General features: G+C 46.9%; 1 protein-coding gene across 2 annotated transcripts in view; it reads left to right on the top strand.

The window, feature by feature from the left end:
- The window catches only part of Pcsk6 (proprotein convertase subtilisin/kexin type 6), a 190090-nt gene that overhangs the window by 20956 nt on the left and 144767 nt on the right, over nucleotides 1-24367 (top strand). The window lies entirely within an intron of this gene.

The raw sequence follows: 24367 nt of genomic DNA on the forward strand, positions 1-24367 counted from the left end.
ACTTGTCTGGACTCTTGTCTGGACTCCTAGTGACTTGTCTGGACTCCTGGTGACTTGTCTGGACTCCTGGTGACTTGTCTGGACTCCTAGTGACTTGTCTGGCAGTTGCCTTCCACTTAGCCGCAGGTGGGGCCTTCCCTCCTCCCCAGCCCTCTGCCTGCCTAGAGCATGCTTTGTAGGGTTCCTACCTACCAAGACTGATGCAAGAGAGGCCCCTGCTACTTAGGACTAAGGAGAAATCCTCTCTTAATACTAAGAGAAGATAAAATAATGGGATCTGCCAGTTGGCCAAAGTTAACCCCTCGGCTTCAACAGAAGAGCTGATAAAAGATGGCCTGTGCTCTGATACACAGCTGGAGCCATTCTCTACACTGCTGTTAACCTGAGGTCCTCGATTTCATTCATATCCCTTCCCCCTCCCCACTGGCCACAGAGTGCCCCGAGGTGCTAGATTTTTATCTTCTTCTACGTGTCCCTTGCCCTGGGCATCTTTTACAATGGGCCGTACAGAGTACTGACTTCATGCGATGAGGAGAGCTCTGAGGAGACCGTAGCAATGACAAAGCAAAGATGCTTTCTCCTCACCCTGCTCTCCCCATGGTAGCTACCCTGCCCCATGATGCAGCATTTTCCCGGACTACCTCCATGGACCGGGTCTTGCAGACAGAGCCATTAAACAAACGTAAACAGAGGATTTCAACCTGATTCGAACACTTTTGCCTACACATTGATCAACCATTGGCAAGCCACTTACTATCCTTGGGTGTCAAATCACTCATCCGTGATGTATGATTGCAGTCATCGTTGCAAAACAGAATCCTGCAGCTGGCTGTGGGAGACAGGAGGGTGAACGCTCTCCTCTGGGAAAGAAGGAGCTCTTGCCTTGTTGTTAGTGTGGACAGAACCATGGTCCTCCTGACTGACACCCTCACTCCACACTGACCTCAAGGAGAGCAGCACTGTCCCCAGTAGATACCTAAGGAGTCCCCACTGTGCCTATAGGCTTAGGACCGGGAGGTGCCTTCCACTTATTAGTGCCTCCTTTGGCTCTCCCCTCATATACTTCCTGGGTTGATTCCATATTCAATTTTGAAAGAGCATAGAATTGGGGATGTTGCAGTGTTGGGGTCACCACCTGTCTTTTGACACTAGAGCCTAGAATGCACAATGACTAATTTGCTGCAGTTTGATTCATCCAGTCACCCAGTAGCCACCAATAGTAGTCTATATTCTATTGGGAAATAATAACCATGTGCATAAGCCCTGTGTCCCCAGTTTTAGAGAATTGATAAATTGTAGTGAGGCATGTGTTTAGAGGCAAAAACCAGAGGTAAGAGCTTAAACATTGTGGGGGGTTATCTTGTTTTGTTTTGTGTGTGCCAAATGGCACCTCGATTTTTCACCGCTCCCCCTGCTCTTCACATGGGCAACTCCTCATGGCATTATGAGATTAATAATACACATACATTTTGAAGTCTAATATCCAGATGTAAGGCAGGCTGCAGGGCTTGGGGATGAGAGAATAGAGCAAAGGCCTTTTCTTTTTGATCAAGAAGAGTCACGCTCCCCAGGGACTTGTGCTCGGATCTGTCTCAGGGGTTACAGCTATGTCATATGACCATGCTGGCCCCAGGGGAGTGTGGGAAGTCAAAGAGTTTTGGATTCTGCAGCCTTTATAAAACAGGGAGGTAAAGACCAGGTTGGAAATACAGGTGGGGTTTGTGTCTATGGTGTTTCCTCCACATCACGGTGACCATGGTACCTCTGCATTGGCTTGGGAGTGACTGTAAAGACAGAAAGGGCACAAGAGTGGGGGTAAGGTCATGCATGTTTCTAAGAGGCAGTTGCCTCTTAGTGTTCGGTGAACTTGCCATCCAGTGAGGGGTAGACTCTTGCAGATGCCTGAACAGCTGTATCAGGCGTCCAACACTGGTAGAGTGTGGGAAACTGCCTGGGAAAAGGGCAAGCGATTCCAGAAGGTGAGGACAGTCACTTCCAAGAAGAGAAGATAAAGACATCTTAAAGATGAACATGGTAGCAGGCAAGGGTGATGAACTCTTACCAGGTAAGGAATGGCCACAAGACTACCAACACTTCTTCCCACTTCCATGTAACAGATAAGCAAACCGAGGCACACAATCTGTGCCAAATAGCACCTCCCTGAGTTGCCTGTCTTTTTCATCCCTGAGCCTTATCCAGGTCTTGTAAGTCAGGGACCATGAATAGCACCGAATTTCTGAGTGTAGGGCAGCCATTCAGGTCTGTTTGCCACTGGTCTGCCATTCAGAGTTCCATGGTACTCATGGAATGTGGGGGGTCTAATGTTGTTGGAGCACCCCTTGGATATCTGCTGCCCCTCTCCAGGACACTTTCCTAAGTCTTTGGGGGTTGGGGGGAGGGGAACAGCCTCCTATCCTCTCATGGGAGTGTAGGGCAGGGTGACTTAACAGATGGCCTATGATGAATCCCTCCACTACTCCCATTTCTCTATGTTCCCACCAGACCACCACCAGCAGCATTTAGGACATTGCTAGAAATAAAACTTGTTGGGCTCCACTGCTCCATCAGAGACTCTGGACGCTGCTCCAGTTTACTGGCTTTAGAACGTAAATTGTGCAGGGATATATGCTCTGAGCATCATGGGGCACTTGGGCTTCCAGCACCTTGGCCTCAGCTACTGGTTTTTATTCATTCTGGGCTTAGGCTAGCAGATCTTTTAGATTCTGCACATCTCTGAGTGTTTCAGTAACCACACGGGAGGATGACAGCCACATCTGCCTGCTGACTGGCATCAGGTCTATTGAAGTAGTATCGCTGATTCTCACGTTGAAAAAAAACAGTCTCCGATACTTCGCAGACCCCAATACACTAATCGAGGCAGTTGCTATGCCTCTGAACCTAAGGACCTGATTTGTAATATGGGCTTAGGGCAGGTAGGAGGTGGGTGAGTCCTGAGAGATGAGTACCAGCCCTGTGAGACAGCCATCCCAGCTGCAGTTGGGGGAAGGTGCTTTGTGGAAAAGAATATGTTGTTACCCACAGTTAGTGAGAGGTCATCTGAAGAACAGGCCAGAGACCATTGCCACAGCCAGTGTCTGCAGTATGTCCTCAGCCCGCTCTTCCTCATCTTCCTAACCCTGAGACACTGATGGAAGCTTGCCATTTCAGTGGTTCCTTGACTCTGGAAGTGCACATCACACTCTGGGGCCACTGTGGGGCTCTGTGAATCTCCTTGCTTGTTCTTAGCTTTGCATTTCACCAGAAGAGTCTACCTGACGTTTCAGCCATGCCCCTCACTATGATTGCTATACTGTGTCCTGTAACTGGGCACCTCACTCCATGTGAGCACTTGTATCATCAAGAATACTGTAGGTTCCCATGTAATCCAAAATGGCTGCTGATTGCCTTATCATATCCAGCCTGGTAATTACCTCGGGGCTCCTGGAGTATGTGAAGCCCACAGTCAGCCCACTGACTTATTTATAGTCAGTTTACTTTCAGCAACAGTTCATCAGCGTGTATCTCGATTGGAAAGATGGGGAGTGTTCTACGGGAATACTTATGAGGAAGGCTAGCAGACCTTTTCTAACGGTGAAAACAGAGCTCCGAAGAACATAGGGAGCGTTAGACTGGGGTTCTTTCTATTCCGTGGCCATGAAGGAAGTGAAGAGGGGCTGTTGATGGGAGCCAGAAGGCAGGGTTAGGTAGACCAGCCCTTTTGAGCTAGCAGGGTTTGGGGAGAGAAACCATGATGAAGCAGGTCTGTAGGCAGAGGCCAGGGGAGTGGAAAAGCCAACCTTGCCTTCCTTCTCATTTGCCTCTGGCTTCACTGAGCTCATCCTACAGCTGGAGGTCAGAGGCGCCACAGATGTGGTTCTTATCCCTGGGAAAGGAGTGTCCTAGCTGGGTTCTCTATTGCTGTGAGGAACACCATGACCAAAAGCAACCCGGGGAAGAAAAGGTGTATTTCAGCTTACAGCTTACAGTCCACCATGAAGGGAAGCGAGGGCAGGAGCTCAAGCAGGAACTGAAGCAAGTGCCATGGAGGAACACCGTTTGTGCCTTCTCAGCTTGCTTCTTAAATATAACTTAAGGGCCCTGCCCAGGGGCGGCACACCCACAACAGCCTGGCTCCTCTCACATCAACCATTAATCAAGGAAGTGCCCCACAAACATCTTCCAGTCTATGGAAGGCAGTTTTCCCTCGGTGGACAGTCCTGCTTCCCAGATGACTGGAACCTGTGTCAAATTGATAAAAAAGGGAAAATTAACCAGCAGAGAAAACCCCTTGTCAACTTGACACACAAATATATCACTACTAGATCATGACCTTCCCTTTCTCGTTTAGCCCTAAGATCTCATGTTAATACCACACTATAAAGCGTAGTACAGCTTTAAAAGCTCCAGACTCTTTAAAAGATTCAAATCTTTTTTAAAGTTCAAAGCCTCTGTAAAATACCTAATATCTCTTTAAAATCTAAAGTCTCTCAACTGTGGGCTTCCTTCTATAAAATAAAAAGCAAGTTATATCTTTTTCTAAAAGGGAAGAACCAGGGCACAGTTATAGTTGAATCAAAGCGAACCCCCAAATTTCGTAGCATAAAAAGTTCATTGTCTGACATCTGGGACTCACAATCTTCTGTTTCGGAAGGACTTGGGCAGTTCTGGGTCTTCAGCTCTGCTGCCTTCAGAACGCACAGCTGACCTCTAGGCACAGGCCAGCTCCCATTACACCCACCCCTGTCCTTGGTGGGTGACCCATGGTCCTGGCATCTATAATACACGGGGGTCTCCACTGCATCCGTTATAATAGCTTTAAGCACTTAGCAGCTTTTCCAGACTAAAGTTCTAAATTCCTTTCACAATCTCCCCCAAAGCAACACCCAACTGTCTGGTACCACTTTCTGTCCTAGTTTGGTTCCCCATTGCTATGAGAAACACCATGACCGAAAGCGACTTGGGAGAGAAAGATTTATTTCCTCTCACAGCTTACAGTCCATCAAGGAGGAAAGTCAGGGCAGGAGCTCAAGGCAGGAACCCAGAGGTGAGACTGAGCATGTGCTGACTGGCTTGTTCCCCATGCCATACTTAGCTTGTTTTCTTGTACAGCCCAGGACCACCTGGGGCTGGACACACCTCCAGTGGCCTGGGCCCTCCCACTGCAGTCATTAATGAAGAAAATGTCCCCCAGACATGTCCACAGGCCAGTCGGATGGAGGCAATTCCTTAACTGATGTCTTCTCAGGGACTCTACATTGTGACAATTTGACAAAAACCAAAAACCAACCAACCAACCAACCAACCAACCAACCAACCAACCAACCAACCAAAACAAAACACCAAACCAAAAACCTCCCAAACATTAGCATGCGTAGGCTACTGCTGAGAGTGGAGAGTGTATGGAGGGCTGCATGAGAGGCCTCCGGCCCCTCCCAGGTGGTGTCTACAGGTTTCCATTTTACCTGTCACACCTAGGACTCAGTTACCTCAAATTTGTTTTTGTGTTCACAGTAGGAAAGAATTTGATTTGATTTTTTTCCCTTGTAGACACATCCACCTCTCTTAGAGTCACTGCTTGAGCAGTTTCTCCTTTCAGCAAGGATGTTCTGTGTTGGTGAGGCAGAGTCTCCCTATGTGCTCCAGGTTGGCCTACTATCCCACCTCAGGCTCAGAGTGCTGGGTTGACAGGCATTTATGTGCACCCTGTGCAGTTTGCCAGTGAGAGTTCTTAACTTTGTAATTTTGAAGGGGACGTTTCAGATATGCCCCCCATGAACAGCAATGCTTTCTGTTGTTGGTATGGGGTTTGTTTCACTAATTCTGAGTCAGAAGTAGCCCAGGCTGGCCTGGAACACATGTAGCTCAGGACACCTGGACCTCCTGGTCTTCCTGCCTCTATCTCCCATGTGTTAGGATCACAGGCGAGGGTCCTATATCTGTCTGCTATTTTGTTTTAGTAGATTGCCTTATAACAGGCTAAGAGAGTCCCTTTATTTTACCAAATTTAAGACCTTTTTCCCCAACATGTTTTTTAATAGTATTTTTTTAAATATGGAATAGAGTTTTGCTTGAATGTATGTCTGTGTGAGAGTGTCAGATCCCCAGAACAGTTACAGACAGTTGTGAGCTGCCATGTGGGTGCTGGGAATTGCACCCGAGTCCTGTGGAGGAGCAGCAGGTGCATGTAACCGGTTTTTTAATTGGAACATTTTGGAGTTTCACATCATAAACCCTGATCATACCCATCTCTTAGTCCTCTCAGGTCTCCTTTCTCCCTGACTTCCTCAAAAAAAAAGAAGAAAAAAACCCTGCAAATCCAATTTGTGTTGTATATTGCACTGGAGCATGGTCAGACCCCCAGTGACCAGCCCCTGAAAGAAAACTGAGTTCTGCACCTCCCAAAGCCGCACCAGAAGCCATCAGTTCTGGAGAGCTACACCTCAGCATGTTGTTGTTGTTGCTAAATAATTTACTTGTTTTTATTTTATGACCATGGGTATTTTGTCTATATGTATGCATGCCTGTGTGTGTGTGTGAGAGAGGGGGGGGTGGGAGTCAAATCACCTGGAGCTAGATTACAGATGGTTGTGAGTTGGGTGGGTGCTGGGAATTGAACTTGGGTCCTCTGTAATAGCAGCTAGAGCTCTTAACTGCTGAGGCATCTGAGCCATCTCTTCAGCCCCACATTTCAGCATTTTTTTTTTTTTTTTTTTTTTTTTTTTTTTGGCTTTTCAAGACAGGGTTTCTCTGTGTAGCCTTGGCTGTCCTGGAACTCACTCTGTAGACTAGGCTGGCCTCGAACTCAGAAATTCACCTGCCTCTGCCTCCCAAGCGCTCCCATGTACCACCTTTCAGCATTCTTTAATCAGGGTTTAAGAGTTCTCTTTGCTGGCTTCCTGTCTAGGCTTCCTTTCAGGAGACAAGGTGTGTGTTTGGGGGTGGTGTAGGAATTGTCACAGAAGCCAGTGTCCCTCTTTCTCAACTGTGAGTCTGCAGTCATCAATACTGCAAAAGTAGCTTCCTGGCCCTTTAAATTTAAGAATTTAAAGGGATTTTTAACCATGGGGATTTTTGAATTTAAAAAGCACTTTCAATTTGCTGTTAGAAAGAGTTAAATGTATTGACTTTTAGATGCTCTTGCGTTTATGGACTTAATCCACCTTGGTCCTGGCGGCTTATGCTTCCCACCCCCCACTGAATCTGGTTTTCTAGGCCGGTTGGGAGTTCAGAGTCGACACTCATGGCCAAAGCCTTCCGACACAGCTCTTGTCTGGCTCTAATATTATCCTGGCTCATAAAATTTTACTTTTTCTGCTTTCCGGGCCAGTTTGTGCAAGACTGAGTTGGTCTGTTCCTTAATGTTCCGTCGTAGTGCATTCCGTAGCTCACTCTTAGGTCTGTCTGTGTGTGTTCTATGTGAGAGATGGCTGGCTCCCCACTGCTTCAGTGGCTCTACTAGAAGGTCCGACTACTCCTTTTTAGATAGTTTCATAAATCATAATTTTCTAGTCATTCGCTCTTGTTGCCTTAAGTTTTCAAATATATTAGCTTAACGTCCCGGCGAGTGTTTCCTTATTATCCGTTAATCCTCAGCTTTATCTGTGGCTGCATCTTCCTCTTCATTTGTAATTCCACTTCTGAGTGTTTTTTTTTAAATTTTATTTCCGTGTCTTTACTGAGGTAGATTTATCTCTCCTGCTGGGTTTTGAAGGAAGTCTTTCCAGCTGCTTGACTTTTCTCTATTACTAATTTATTTTCTACTTTGCAGAGTTCTTCTAACTTTAACTCTCTTCCTCTCTTTCCTTGAACTTAAAAATATCTTTGTAGCTGGATGCTTTGTAGCCAGATGCTTGATACCGTGAATGTCCATCATTTTGGCTTCAACCCATGTGGGAGGGGCTACAGCGCCCCTTCTGATGTCATAGTCAGTGATGCCCATAACCTCATCCATCAGGATTTTCCCATCATTATGTCATGCATATCTGAAGTCTACATGGGTCAAGCATGCTGCTAATACATGCTAATTTCTACACATGTGAGACTTTTCATCTCTTCCTGTTACCAATATCTAACAATTGTTGTCAAATCAGATATGGTCTTGGAAATTAATTCTTTGAAGAGATGTATTTTAGGTTCTGGGACTTCATCAGTCTCTGGAGAAGAATGTTGTCCCTTTGTTGGGTAGAGTTATATCTGCCTGGAGCGTGCCTCTTGGCAACGTGGCTCAAACTTGTCCACTTCAGTGACATGTGTCTGTGACCTGGCTTGAGACTGGGCCTTGTGTGTGTGGACTCTGATGTCAGGAGACCTGGTAGGTGAGTAGGGTTTAGGTCCAAGAGGCTGAGAGGGCCTGAGCTTAGAGAGTAACGTGAATACTGTTGAGGGAAAGCCAGGGCATGGTTTAACCTCTGCAGAGAGGATCAGAGATAAGAGGAGGAGTGGGCCAGGCCCAGAGGCCTAGGGGAGGACCCTATCTCATAGTCAGGAGAGAGTTGTCTCCTGGGGATCAGAAGTAAGCACTTTCAGGGAGAATGCCAAGTGCTTGGACTTGAGTGGACCTGGCCTACAGGGCAGGGTCATACTTGTATGGTGATTTTTATAAGGCAAAGATAATCATGTGACTGGCCATGTAGTAAGGTTGTCCTCAGCTCTATGAGGATCATGAGAGCAGAACTCTCACAGAGAGACATCAAGCCGTTTGGGTTCTAAGAGAGCATGGTTGACATAGCTGCCTAAAGGGTAGGAGAACCAAGTCACAATGGAACCAGGGGTGATCAAGGTCATGATGAGCTGTGGTGATGCAAGGGCATTGGTGTGGGGTCTGTCTGGGGCTGTGTTCATGGCTGCTGGCATGAGGGGTCAGGGAAAGAATCAGGGAATCAGGATAGACATTTACCTGGTTACCAAAGCCTGCACCAGTTGGCAGCAAGGTGGCCGAGGAGGAAAGTGAGCCCATGAATGGTGGGAGGGAGGAGCAATGATGTGGGACTTGGTAGTGGAGCCTCAGGGTGAGCCGTGATGACTGTGTGTTGGTGCCTGTATGACCCTTCCCTCGAGACATGACCTTGGCTGCAGAAGTGATTGCATAGCCCAGAACATTTCTGAGAGAGCAAGGAAGAGTGAGAGTAGCTTAAGCCAGGGTAACGGGGCTGAGAAAACAGGACACACGCTATTCATTAGAAAGGGTTCTCAAGCAGCAAAGAGGGCACAGGGGAATTGGAAGGGGGAGAAGAGTAGTTTATTTGTTCGAGGACCTTTTCTTTAATATGGTTCCCAAGGGCTCAGGAGGAGAAAGAGGAGGAGAAGGAGGAGGAGGAGGAGGAGGAGGAGGTGAAAAAGGAGGAGGAGGAGGAAGAGGAAGAGGAGGAGGAGGAAGAACCATGGGACTCAGGAAGAAGTAGTCTGAAAGGTCTGATGCACAGAATGAGGAGGCAGAAAGAGTCGGCTGTGGTGTCAGGGACACACTGCAGGTGCTGGGGAGGAGGCTGGTTGTGACATTGAAGGACAGCCAAAACAGTTGGCTGGCTGCAGCAGGAAATGTAAGAAGCTGACCTGTGTGGGGGGTCTCACTCTCTTCCCCTATGACTTCCTGGCCACTCCAGCCTATGATTTCCATCTGCTTTAGGGCTGCGATTGCCTGTCAGACAAGCTGTGTTTCCATTTCCTCATCTGGTCCTGGTCTCTGTCCTCTGATCTGCAGAGTGGTGGGGTGCTACTCTGCACCACCCTCCAGAAACATTCAGCTCTGGTAGAGAAGACAAGCAGCCCTGTGGTCAAACGCAGTGGGCGGGGGTTGCTTTCTTTCAAGTGAGGCAGGTATGCAAGACTTATGTAGAAGCTGACAGAGAGAGACCAAAAGCCACTAAATTTAGCCCACATTCAGGAGCGCAGTTACAGAGTTGGTGTAACAAGTAATTAGACCTGCTCCTGAGAACCCAATGATGTTTCTCAAAGTCTGTGTCTTTCATTGGCACTAGGGAAAAATATAACAGAACGAATGTATCTTTGAAAAGAGCCATTCTGCCTGGACTCTGCAGAGCGCTCTGGAGGCTTCAGCATTGCCAGACTATATTCTGTGATACTGCAGCCCATCTCAGGCAGTGGTTCTCAACCTGTAAGTGGTGACCCGGTTGGGCATCATTTATTACATATCCTGCTTATCAGATATTTACATTATATGCATAACAGCAAAATTATAGTTCTGTAGTAGGAACAAAATAATTTTATTGGTTGGGGGGAGGGTGTCTCCACAGCATGAGTAACTGTATTAAAGGGTGGCAGCATTAGGAAGAACCACTGAGAGCCTACAGAGGATACCAGGGAAGGCAGAGCATGGGCAGGCCTTGGACGGATGTGAAAGATGTCTGTGGATGGGCAAAGAAACCCCAGCCAGGACCTTGCTTGAGTCTGTGCTGAGGGCTTGCCTGGGAAGCCAGGCCACAATGGGACCAGGGCCGTAAAACCTGGGCTACACTGCCTAACTGGCTTCATTAGAGCATCTGGGCTCGTGCCTAAGGTCAAAGCTATGTAGAAACCCCACTAAACACTCCTACTGCTCACCAAAGCATCTCAAATCCACATGAGGGATAACTGACTGCACACTACTGGAGTTGGGGTCCATAGCGGCCATTCTAGTCCTCACTACCTGTTCCCATCCTGGGATAACGGGATGGGTTTGCCTTTCACTCTCTGGGAGAGAAGGCACCTGGCAGCCGCATCAGATCCTCACTGTGTGATTGATGTCTGATCACATGAGGGAAGCTGTGGAGCCCTTGGAAAGCGAGACACGTAAGACTACCATACTACGAGTCACTGAAGCCTCGCTAGAGCCAGTCAACATCTCTGGAGAAGACTTGTCACCAGCGTCGGGTGATGAGGGTATCAGAGACACCAGCTGTCAGCTCCAGCAGGCAGTGCACATACATCAGACAGGATCTCACAGACCCAGATGAGCAGCTCCCAAGCTCAAAGCGAATTTGTCTTTGCAGACTTGTGAACATAAGAGATGACATACGGCATGAATCTGTTTTGCAGAATCAGAACTCTGGGACTTAAAAAATGTCTCAGCCTGGAATCAGCCATATATTGCAAACTCAGGTGAGTGTGTAAGAGGATATGGATAAGAAATGTCAGCTTCAGGGAACTGTAAAAGACAGTGGATTGCTAGACACAGGTGCCACCACATGCCTGGCAAGTAGGAGTCTAGGGTGCTTGTGTGTGGCTCCCCACCCTAGCACCCTCCTCCACTCCTGCTGCCCCTTTGGGTGGAGGCTTAGCCAGCAAGGCGCTCTTATGTTCACATTGACCTTTTGGGATTCTTTCCAAGTAGGATTATTTTCCCCGTGGAACCACCAATAAAGTCTTTCTTCTCTTGGTGCCTGTGAAACATTGGTGCAAAGATCCCCAGGGGTCCCCAGGTCTGTGGGTGCTCAATTTCCTCATATAGAATGGTGCAGTGTTTACGGAGAGCCTGCACACATCCTCCTACCTACTCTAAATCACCTAGATCTAGATGACTGATCATCCTTAACACAGGGCAGACATGATGGAAATTGTTGTTATCTTATTGTTTAGGGAATAAAATCCCAGGGAAAAGTCTGTATGCACTTTGTGCATGTCAGTACAGATGTACTAGCCAGCCTTGTAGGCCTAAGGTGTAATTGGCTCATGAGTCAGTAATAACAACTCGTGTGTGTGTGTGTGTGTGTGTGTGTGTGTGTGTGTGTGTGTGAATGTTTTCAGAGAAGCTAGTTGAATTTGGAGATGCAGAACAACTCGTGGATACAGAGGGCTGCCTGTATGGTTGAAAAAGAAAAGAAACCAAAGGGCAAATGGAATTTGTTATCTGACCTTACAGCCAATTTCATTTGGTCTATTTGTCCTCCTGAAGTGGGGTGCACTTTGTTACTTTCTTCAAGAAACAACATACACGAAGCTACCTGGCCCCTCTAACGCATTTCCTCTGCTCTATGCCTGCCACGATTTTCCTTCCTGCAGCCTTGGGCAGAGGAATATTACTGTTCTGCTTACGTGGAAAGGGAAATGAAGGCAAAGAGAAATGAAGGAGCTGTGCCCAAAGTCCCTTTTCAATTAAACAGAGCTAGCACATGAACAGCCCGCCTTCAGAGCCAAGTCCTCACTCAGCTGCTGAGTTAGGTAGTAATGGACTTCCTCTGTAGGGTGTGCAAGGTGAGAACTGGGAGGTGAACTCCTGGTTTCCTTTGTGTTCCTGCCCCCACCCAGTCTTTCATTAGCAGAACAGTCGATGTGCTCTCTCTAGAAAGGCACTGAGAATTCAAGTCCCTGTGTGTATCTTAGGACACATTTTGGTAGGTGATAGAGCTTGGTGATGTCCTGAGCCTATGGTGGCCAGGATGGCTTCTTGTGTTTCTCCCATCTTGTTCTATTCATTCTTATTGGCACCTCTTCTAAAGCAGGCTCTAGCTGCCCCAGGTCCTGCTAGGTCTCCCATATCTCGGACTGTGTTCTGCTCTAATAGCTGTTCACGTCCATGTCGAAGCAATCAATTCATGAGGGAATGGATGGGTGACTGTGGAGACCTGTGGTAGCTGAGTAAGATGAAAGGATCAGTCAGAAGAAGAGAGGAAGGCAGGGAGAGAGCTACTGAGCAGTGCTGTCAGTAAGCACACAAGGAGATACACAGAAGGCTGTGTGGTTCTTCGTTGGGTCCCTGGTGTGCAAGACACTACTACTATGTATCTAGTTTCAGTGATTCCTGGGTGGGGAGGACACAGTGGACAGATTGCTTCCTCCTGTCTTCCTTTGAAGCAGTTAGTTTGCTTGATCAGTGATCTGGAGGTTCTACTTTGAATACGAAAGCGCTGCCAAGGTTATTTATCAGCAAACAGTCCAGGGACCACAGGTGTTAGCATGAAGTGACTGGATAGCAAGCCAATGTCTCTCCGCCTTAGAGAGAGGAGAAACTGGCTGGTAAAAGATCACAGAACCCCAGTTCCGGGGGATTCAGTGCCCTCCATCTTCTAACCTCCAAGAGTATCAGTGTAAATGAGGTATACAGGCAAAACACCCATGTGTGAAATATAAAAATAAATAGATCTACATTTTTTAAAACATTTTTTTTTCTATATGGAGCTAGAAGAGATAGCCTAGCAGTTAAGAGATGAACACTTTTCCAGAGTACCTGGTTCAATTCCCAGCACCCACATCCTGGCTTATAATGGTCTGTAACTTCAGTCTCAGGGGATCCAACACCCTATCTAGCCTCTGCAGACACCTGGTATATGCACCCAATATACAGACATGCAAGCAAAACATCCATAAACATAATTTTTTTTTTTGAAAAAAGTTAAAGTTTTCCCTGTCTTCCTGAACCCTTGATAAAGTTGCTTGATAAAACAAGCAACTGTGGTCAGCACAGATACAGGGTCACTGAGCTATCTCCCCTGCAGACCCCAAAACTGCCTCTCAAGATGGGGATCAGATAAAGGAAGCTGAATTTGCTGTATGTTTCAGGCCCTCTTATGTGTTAGTCCAGAGCTAAAGACTTAAGGTGGGCCAGCGCACTGTGGCCATCTCTAATGAGACTGCCACTTCCTTCCCTTCCTGTGTCCTTTTTAACCTTTAAAAGACACCACATGATAGGGATGACTCGAGGAGGGGAAAGAACAGTCTGGCACCATGGCAGCTAGTCATGAGAGCTGGCAGCCTCTGCATCCGCTGTACCTGCTTCCTCTCTAGTCCCTGGAGCCACAGCCTCCAACGTGCTGAGTGACACAGGAGGTGAGTCGACTTCAGGAACTGAAGATGCATACTAATGGTGATCAAAGATAAGGAACACCAAGTATGCCATCGGAACCATTGTTCTGTGCAGTTGAGTGTCATCGCACCCATTCATGTTCCACTAACCATTTCCAAGCTGAAACTCTGTGTGTTAAGAACACTCATTCCCCATCCTTCCGCCTCCCAGCCCCGACACTGACATCCCATTTCCTGCCTGTGTGTTTCATTACTACCATGTTCTGAGCCATGAACTCTCCTATCAATCCTAGCTTGTTTCACTTAGCTGTTCACTTAGCTGTTCGAGGCCAGCCTGGTCTACAGAGTAGGTTCCAGGACAGCCAGGGCTATACAGAGAAACCCTGTCTTGAAAAATCAAAAAAAAAAAAAAAAAAAAAAAAAAAAAAAAAAAAAAAAAAAAGGTGGGGGGGCATGGAAGGCCAATCCTTTCTTCTCTGTGTTTTTTCTTTCTGGCCCTATACCAGTGGTTTCTGCCATGTGTGTCCCCCATGATGCTCTGCCTCATCACAGGCAGCCAGGACCACTTAATTGTGGATGATGACCTCCAGCACTGTCAGGTAGAACAAACGTTTTCTCATCACTGATTAACTGCCTGGGGTATTTTGTTATAGTGACAGGAAGCTGACAACATATAGAGAAGGATTCTGTTCAGAGTCAGGGTTACATTTGGTGAGCAGGTCTCGTTAGCAAGGTGGGCCGTAGGGCAGGATAAGATTGGCATGTGGCCAAAGGGCACGGTATGAGGGGGTACCAAAAGACTCCACCATAAAGACAGATAACAATTGATGTGTGAAAACCCATGAACAAAATATTAAAATTTGAAGTTGAGCTCAGTATTGCTGATTTCTCCTTTGCCTTAGGTGCCAGTGTGCCCACCTGGGAGGCCGTGACATTGCTGTTCAGTCTCTTCCACTCTAGAGCATTTGTTAGTGGATTTTTTTTTTTTTTTTCATGATCTGACCTAAATCCTTTTTACATATTAGGCCAGTTGTTTCTGGAAGCATCCTTCCAGTTGGGGTTTGTCAGGTCTTGATGGAAGTATTACAGAAGGGACATTGGTTGTTGCCATGGCACCGGACCACATCTTAGCCTGTTTCCTGTTGCTATTAGCAATAGTGCAGAGTGAGTGTGTTATAAAGAAAAAGATGTTTATTTTGGCTTATGGTTCTCAGGGTCCAAAGTCAAGGGCCCATACTAGTGACTGTTTCCCTGCCGGCAGGGTCCCAATCTGGCTCAGGCTGTCATGACGTGACAGGAAACAGGAAGAATATGTTCATATGTTGAGGTGTCTCTCCCTCTTCTTATAAAGCTATCAAGATACAAGTCATGGGTGTTCCCCACATGAGCTTATCTGACTGTAGTCACACCTGGAAGATGTCATCTCTAAGCATCGGGTTGGGTTTCCACAGTCTTAAAGTCCCCCAGTAGGGGGGCTAAACTCCAGCGTGGAGCAGCCAAACCGTCTTGAGGCATCCACAGCCCCTGGCTCACGTTTCATCACCTCTTTGGTGATGCTTATGCGGGCCACTTGATTCAGGTGACTTTCATCAGAATTTACACTGTAAAATGTTTCGTTTTGCCTTCATAATTATATTTTTGTATAATATTACTTTGAAATCATAGGAAACATTGCAGATATCCCTCAGAAAGCTTGAATGTATTATCAATTTACTCATGTCTATAGGGACTCGTGGTTTCTTGTTTTAGTTGGAGCTCATTAGAATGTCTCTCGTGCCCAGCTTGGTCAGTGGGTGCCCTTCAATCTGGCCTCTGTGTCCTTCTTGAATGTCACTGGAGTTCTGTGGGCCTTTGCTTGCTTCCTGCCAATCTATGATACCGCACGTTTTCTTCTGCTATTCCTGTCTCAGAACCAGCCACAGCCCACAGAGCCCTGTTCTTTTTAGTAGGGAAATGGTATGTGTGACTACTGAGGGCTGTATTCATTCTTCTTGGTGGTCTTATAGCTTTGGAGTATTGTTGCTCTCAGGCTGGGGCGGGGGGGACAGGTTCGAACTGTGCATCTGTGTCTCCATACACCTCATGTATGGTACTCTGACCCTGTGACAAAAGTAGGAAAGTCTTATTTGTCTCACCGTGTGTGGGCTTTCAGTCCAGAGCCCCGCTGCTGTAGCCAAGCAGTAGGTCCTGGTGAGAGTCTGCAATGGGGCAAAACTCCCTGCTTCATGGCAGCCAAGAAGCACGAGAGGGAAGACCCTAGGTCCCACCCCTCCCTTCAGTGGCTGTCCTCCAGTGACTTCCCTTCCACTAGGCTCCCCCTCTTCTAATGGTTCTTTCATCTTCCCAAAGCTGGCCACCAAGCTTTTAGCACATGGGCCTTTGGATGACACTTTTGCAAACCACAGCACACACGTACGTTTACTTCTCTATCTGCGTTGAAAACAGTTTACAAGGACAGTGAAGAAAACAAAGAATTCTCAAGAGTTCTGCCTCACTTGAGTGGCCTTCTCTAGGGCTGGGAAATCTGCTTCTGTTGTTCCTGATGTACTGATACATTGGTCAGCACTCCTGCGGCTTACCCATCTGACTTACTCATTGAATTCCCATCCCCACCCTGGGTACCTGCTCATATTTAGATGCCTAGAGTGGGCGGCTCTGCCTAGAGATTCTCCAGGCTTTCCATTACTGGTGGGCATGCCTTCCTTACTCACTGAGCTCTTCAGGAGTGCCTTTCCCTGGGCTACCCCAGGCCTTCCCCTGTCCCCTCCCCCACACAAGCCATGCTCCTGTCCTCATGACACTTAGGTTAGAAGACCTCAGGAGAGGAAGGGCTGCGTGCTTTACTTTTAAAAGAATCAAATAAAAGCAAAACAAGTGAATACACAGGGGGCATTAGGGTCGGGAATAAAGAACAATAATCAACTTCACACAACCACTAAGAATCCTAGTAAAGTCTTAAGAGAAGAGCTCTCCAAAATAAAGGTTGCAGAATATTTGCGGCCATGAGTAGTATGAGCCCAGGCCAAGTGGGTAAGTCAGGCGTCCTCATCAGAAACCAGGCTGTTTGCCTCAGCAGCTCAAGGGAAAGAAAGTGAAGTCTACAGAATCAAAATTAATGTTATTTTTTTTTAAGGGATTTGCGGGAAGTTGACCAGCTTAATTGCACTGTTTGGGTGTGTATGTGTTGAAGAACATAATTTTAAAGGACTGAGAAATCGCGCAGCATCTTAACTCGGGTGGGACTATAATTATTGCAATAACAGAATGTGGCTGTGTGTATATGTGACTGAAATGGGAAGCAGTTTGTTAAAAAGTGCTTTAAAAAAACAACAAAATGTCCATTCTGTCCCTCTGGACTTCCTTAATTATAAATACCAGGTAGCCCAGCGCAGGCTAAATATAGGCCCGGTGGCCATCTCTATTTATAACATTTTTAGGAGGAAGTCACCAGAGCAATTCAGAATTAATTTGGTGTGTAGGCTTTTACGGGCTCTAATTAGTTGTGTTTTTCTTAAGCAGGCCAACTGGGATCAATAGCGTTATATAACTGAACCCAAGGGACCATGACTGAGACATGGACTCTTCCAGAAAGCCAAGGCCTTTGGAAGATGTCAGCCCAAAGGAAGCCCAGCAGCTCCAGAAGCCAGCATGCTGCAGCTGCACAAAGAAGGGCTGGGGGCATCTGTGTCCAGCCAAGGGCAGGCTCCCAGAGTGATAAAGGGAAGTTTCGGCAGTCAGAAGCTGCAAATCTACTCCCCGGCCCTGTGGAGGAGACCTTGAAGGGGGACCTTCCCAGGGCTGCTTATCAGCTGTTCCCTTGAGGAGAGCTTTAGCTGCTCTAGCCTGGGGAGGTGGGATGCTGTTTTCCAAAATTAGTACTTAGACAACTCCCCTCAGGCAGCTCTCTGGCCCCAGGGCTGGTGGACCTTTGGAAGACTCACTGTCCTCTGGGTGAATACTGGTGCTCAGCAGTGGCTCTGCTGCACATCAGACACGGATTCACGAGACGGTCTGTCGCTCCTCCTTCATTCCTTCAAGTAATGCTGTCTTGAAGAAGACAGGGTGAGCTCCAGCTGGCAGCCCACTAGGCTCTGTAAACATGAGAGTAAGCCCTTATGCTTAAAATAAAAACCCATGACTGACTCCGCTCTGACACTGCTCCGAGTCTGCTCAGATACTAGTCTCACGCTCTCCTTCAGATCCTCCTCATGCGGCCCTGAAAGTTCTTCGAGCTCCCATTGGTAGGGTGTGCTCCCCATGAATAAACTCCAGCCACCTGAATGGAGGAGGAAGTGTGCCTTCTAGATAACACAGAGGCTATGTCTGCTCAGGCCACCAGCTGGCAGTTGGTCCCTCAACTATACAGCACAGTGGTTTCCAGCTTCATAGCTATCCTGGGATGGGGACTGGCTGGGAGAGAGTAAAAGGAAGACATCTGTGCCCAGAAGGAAAGGAATGTCAGTCCTCCCTCTGGACTCACACTTTCCCTGGGCTATGTATAGGTGCAATGAAAACTGAGTCTGGAAGATCTGAGAAGGCTTCCTGGAGGCAGTGATGACTTTAGGATAAGGTTAAGGATAGCAAGAGCTAGTGGAGTGAGCATCATAGGACCAGTGTGAGCGCATACAGGACTCTGAAGCAGCAAGAGAAGGGAAGGGTTCTTACACATGGCAGAGTCTCTTAAGGACAGAGGCCAATATGTGTGTCAAGAGAGGTGGCCCTGTGTTGGTAAAGGGCTAGGTCGAATGGCAATGTGGTGAGTGATATTGAAGAGTTGAAAGGGCCAGCACCCGTCAGAGGCCTGACCTGTGGGATGAGGCCATGGACCATTTAAGGAGCTTCTTTGAGAAAGTTGGGTGGTATCTTCCACCATGCTGTAGAGGTCCTCAGAAGACAGGTGGGCTTGCGGGGGGCCAGGGAGGAGTGATGATGGTGGCTCTGGTTGTGTGAGAGTCATCTGCTGACACCTGTGCTGTGCCAAGCCTGAGGACGGAGATGCTGGGAGTGTGACCCAGCCTTCCAACACCTCCGATATGAGAATGCAGGGTTCTCAGGACCCATCTAGGTGGAGGGAGAGGAGGCTCTAGAGGAGCCATTGGCCCCGAGTTGTGCCCTGAGGATAGGAGAGGAAGAGGGTAACCAGCTAGCAGCCTCCTGGGCAAGGCTCAGCTCTCTTCTCCAGAACCCAGGAGCCCCATCACCACCCATGCCTTTGTAACCAGAGCCTCTGTCTGAGGTCAGACCCAACTCAGCAGATTTGCTGGAGCTATCCGCAGGTTTTTGAAGTATGCTACAGTGGGGAGCCATAGACCTGGGGCTTCTGAATTAGGGCAGTCAGCACAGGCCCATCAGCCCATTTGATGTGATGGTTATGAGAAAATCAAAGGTTTGCTGGGCTTTGCTCACAAGTCCTGCATAAATACACACACACACACACACACACACACACACACACACATACACACCTGAATATTTATGTATTCATATATACAAATTCCTACACATTCATATACATATGTGAAATACGTTCATATATACATATATACATATGTATAGTCACAAACACATGTATATCTAAATATATATGCACGTTTTATAATTACACACATCTGAATATATAATAGACATGCATATATATATATATATATATGTTTTTAATATCAGTATATCTCACACAGATATACTGTCACGCAGAGCAAACAGGTCTTCATACAACTTGAACATCCATCCACCCACCCACATAGAGGCATAATGGAAAATGTACCTTTGAGCTTCATGCGTGACCCCACACTCTCCCCTGGAAACAGAAGAGAATCACTAGCTGAGATATGTGGCCCTGTGTGGAGAACCTCCAACTGAGGATAGACATCAGGGTTTGGGAGTCTCTGTGGCAGCTGTTGGCCTTGGTTTGGTGCCTACGAATCCTAGCTGTGTTATTGACATGATACATGGTCTTGAAGATATGACTTCCCTGTTCTAGACCTCAGTTCCCCGATCTGCAAGATGAGGATAGACTTAACGGCTAGCTGCATGGGTTGTGCATTCATCTGAACTTTTGAGTTTGCTCTGGTGCTTGCTGCTAAACTAGGTGCACAGTCGAGGAGCTCCAGGGAGGGACAGAATGGGGCAGTTGCTCCCAATTCCATTCTCTCTTTTTACCTCCCATGTCTGCCCCATATACCTATATTACCTAGTGTTTTGAAGTGTCTAATAGAGCCTCTTGGAGAATTGAACTACATTTGACTCTTCCCTCTGTGAGTTTTTTATCTCATTTCTTCCAGTGTTCTGGTTGAGATCATTTAGCAAGGCCTTTAATGATGTTTTAATGATATTACCAATTTTATCAACTAATGTATATAGTTACATATTGATGTTGAGTAGCGAAACATGAGCATTTGATATTCAGCAAATTGTTTTATCGGATGGTGCTCTGAGAGACTGATTTTGATGAACACATTGTGAAAATTCCATGGGCAAGAAAGTAGAAAAGAACATACTGAATTTTTTTTATGTTAAGATTTAAGGAATCCCGCTGCAGCAGGCCGCTTTGCTGATGAAGAGCAGATAGGGCCTGGGAAGGGTAGAGTGGAACAGAACAGAAAGGCCATAGGTCTGGTGGGGCTGGCCTCTCCTGTTACCCCAAAAGGGAGGGGAGAGGAGCTGCCCTCTGCTTGTTCATGACATCCAGTGCATCTCGGTAATGACCGACTCTTCAGGGACTGGCTTGAGAGGTGCTATGCAGAGTTGTGCCCACTAACCATAGGAGCAGAGTTAGTGTCTGGCATAAACTGTCCCAGCCTATAGCCCAGAGTCAGCCCAGGATACCCAGACAGACAGACACACAGACAGACAGCTGAGGAACTGTGTTAATGTGCATGTGGGTGTCAGACAAGGATAAGATGTTTTTGGGCTGGGTATGTAGCTCAGTGGGACATGCTTAGCTTACGTGAGGCTCAGTGTTTAGTCCCCAGCACCCATTTTCTTCAAGAAAAGGCTTTGTGCTTCCTGTCTCTTCTGTCTATAGGAGCCCTTCATTATGTGAGGGCCCACATTTCATAGTTGTAGTTACCCACAGTCAACCACAGGCTAAAGATATTAAATAAAAAATTGCAAAGCATTTTATACATTTCATATATAACTTGTACTCTAATAGATAAAGTTATATATAGTAGATTATATAGTAGAAATAGTTATATTTATTGTGGTTGTTCTATTTTGTTATTACATCCTATGCCTAATGGTATTAATTAATGTATTGTGAGTATGTATGTATAGGGAAAATCATAATTATCTCTGGGGTTTGGTGCTATTAGTAGCTTCAAATATCCACCCATGTTCTTAGGTTGGAAACTCCTATGTTCTTACACTGCTAGCTTCTTCCAGTTTGACCCTGAAGATATACCAAAAAAATGACAGTCATCTTAGGTCTTATTTGTGTGTACATATGTCCTTTATGGTCAGCTGTCTTTGCTTATCTTTAGACACAATGGTAGTGTTGCTAATTCAGAAAGTTGGAGCATTTAACATATAATCCTGAGGCCTCAGTCTTCTCATACAGTGGCCTCATCTTATAAATGGGAAGACTGAGGCCAAGAGAGTCAGCGTCTCAGAGCAATGAGTCCCTCTAACTAATCTGAGCCAGCCAGCGTCAGAGCACAAGCAGATATCATCTGATTGAACTAAGAGAGTGCACCCATCCCTGAGAGAGACTCTGTCCAAGCCTGGACCTGCCACCCTGGAATCCTGTCTTCTCTCCTCATGAGGACAGCCTGAGGGGAGGTCAGAAAGAGCAGTTTCTGAGCCTAGGAAGCAAACCCTAGAGTCAGTACTGCAGGGGCAGGTCAGGTAAGTATCCAAGAAGAGCCAAGAGAGCAAAAGAGAAGCAACAGGAAGTGGCTACATAAACAAACAAGTGGGTGTGATCTGTAATGCTAGAAGTGGGACCTGGGAATGTACCCAAAGGAAGTGAAAGCAGGGACTTAGGCAAATATTGGCACACCTTGTTCATAGTGCTGACATTCCCAATGGCCAAATGAAGGCGTAAGCTATGTCCATCAACATGTAGAGGGATGTATTCATACAAGGCAGTGTTCTTTGGCCATGAAAAGGAAGGAAATCTTGACACGTTATACAACATGGATAACCTTGGAGTCATGAAGCTAACCATGAGTCAGGCACAAAAGGGCAGATGCTACATGGCTCCACTAACGTAGTCAGAGCCTCACTGTGTTGGCAGCCAGCTTTGCATGGGCAGGAGGATGCCTTGGCTGGTGCTCCCTTCTCATCTGCAGTGGAACTCAAGCCTCCTGCTGAACTATACATGGGTCCAAACAGGTGCGGTGTTGGACACTGCTGACCCCCGAGGCCATTTGCCTAGTTAGTATTTTGGAGACCAGTTGTTCCTTTCCTTCTTCCAAGAAAACAGCTCATCATTGGAGACCATTTCTAAGACCATTTCTAAGGATGATCTCAGTAGCCCAGAGGCAAGGGGACAGGGTGGCCTTGGGACTTGTATCAAGGGAAGGGATGGCTCCTTTGGCTTAGCTCAGCTACCTGGAAGCCAGTACTTTCCTCAGTGGCCTCCAGGATTTCCATTCAATGGCTAGTTGCTCAGCATTGAGTCCATTTCTTTGCCAGCAAATTTCATTCACCTGTTTCCCTAAGAGGGAACTGGCTTAAATGCATAGCCTTAAAAGACCAACCGTTATGTGACACCCACCAGGGATACCAACCGCTCATAAGCAAACTTACTTACTAACTGCTGCTGTCTAGTAAGTCTCCACGATTCTGTGGTAGAAACAGGTCCACCATGCTCTACCGGTCTTTGGGTCACTTGTTTGAAGAAGTGAGCAATGAGATTCACCTGCAAGAAGAGAAAAGTGCCTTTGTACAAGACAGAAACAGTGAAGTCTGTCATGGTCAAAAAAACGATGTCTTGAAGCAGAAAATGAGCAGAGAATTAGAATTGTGGATAACTGTGACTAAGTTCTTATTACCTTCCAGGAGCCCTGCTAGCTCCTCACATAACGAAGGCATCCCCTTCAGATCTGGAAGCAATCAATCCTGCAAAGTGGTACTTAGAGTCTCATGAGGGGATGAAAACCCAGAGCGGATAAGTCCAGGTTTTCCAACGGGAAGGGGTTAAGATACATGCACAGGCAGATTTGTCCCAATCAACAGCATCCCAGACCTGAAGGGAGGATGGAGGGGCCTTGAAGAGGAGACAGAAGGCCAATCCCAGGACCCAGTAAGAGCTGTCATTTGTCAACACCACCCGAGGGTCCTGGCATCAAGAAGATGACACTCGACTGTCACAGTGCTTGAAGTTCTTTGGGTGTAAGAACAGAACATGCCAGAACAAATTTTAAGTCGAGGGGCTTTGTTTATTTTTCCCCATTAATTAATTTATTTATTCACTTTGCACATACCAATCACAGCACTCCCTGGCCCCTGACCCTTCTTCACACAGCCCCTCTCGCATCCCCTTCCCCCTTTCTCCTCTGAGAAGGGGGGCCCTCCCTCATCACCCCATCCTGGCACATCAAGTCACTGCAGGACTAGGCATAACCTCTCCCACTGAGGCCAGATAAGGGGTCCAGCCAGGGGAAGGGGATCCGTAGGTAGGCAAAAGAGTCAGGAACAGCCCCTGTTCCAGTTGTTCAAGGCCCCACATTAAGACCAAGCTGCTCATCTGCTACCTATGTGTGGGGGAGATTAGGTTCAGCCCATGTATGCTCTTTGGTTAGTAGTTCAGTCTCTGGGAGTCCCCAGGGGTCCAGATTAGTCGATTCCGTTGGTCTTCTTGTGGAGTTCCTATGAGGGACTTTATTTTGAAAACAGAAGGCTGTCGCCTAAATGTAAGAACAGGAAGCAGTGGCACTACCAGGCTGGCTAGCAAAGAAAGCTAAGGACGGCAAAGGACCCAGAAGAAACTCGTGTATACTCTACCATCTTACTCAAAGAAGTGGAAATGACCACTCACAACATCTAAATCCCCTCAGGTCTCTCCTCACTGGGCATCTACAGGATATAGCTGTCAGAATGGTTGTGAGGTTGGGGTGGTCGGCAGTGTTTTATTGGGTAAACTTTAGTCCTAGTTAAATTCCAGAGGAACCAATAAGACAAAAAAGTCCAAGGGTAAGTCATTTTATCTCCATTTTACTCACAAGGGATGGAGATGAACAGGGATAAAGCATCTTTGCTCACAGCCACATGGCTAATGGTGGCAAGGGTTTGAGACTTATTCTGAAACTCTGTGTAAGACCATCACATCTAAATTTCTCTGAGGAGAATTGCAGTAGTATATATACATGCTACGAACAGATGGACAGTAGTACAGTATATATTGTATGTAGTTATGAGTCATGTGTACACATAGACATAGATACGCCTACTATCCCTTCCCCTGTCCATACATATTTGTGATAAAGCTTAGTTTGTAAGTTAAGCGAGTAGGAGATCAACAACAATAGTGACTAGAGCAATGATAAGAGCCAGCATTTTCCATTAAATGTTTTCTTCCTTAGTTGACTACATGTAACTCTGCAGGCATGAGTGGGTACAGAGGTGTCCTGCTTACTTCTCCTTCCCTCTTGAGTCAGATGCTCAGGTGGCTGTGAAGGGCCACAGA

The sequence above is a fragment of the Mastomys coucha genome, unplaced genomic scaffold (genome assembly GCF_008632895.1).
Source record: "Mastomys coucha isolate ucsf_1 unplaced genomic scaffold, UCSF_Mcou_1 pScaffold21, whole genome shotgun sequence".
In the NCBI taxonomy this organism is placed as follows: domain Eukaryota; kingdom Metazoa; phylum Chordata; class Mammalia; order Rodentia; family Muridae; genus Mastomys; species Mastomys coucha.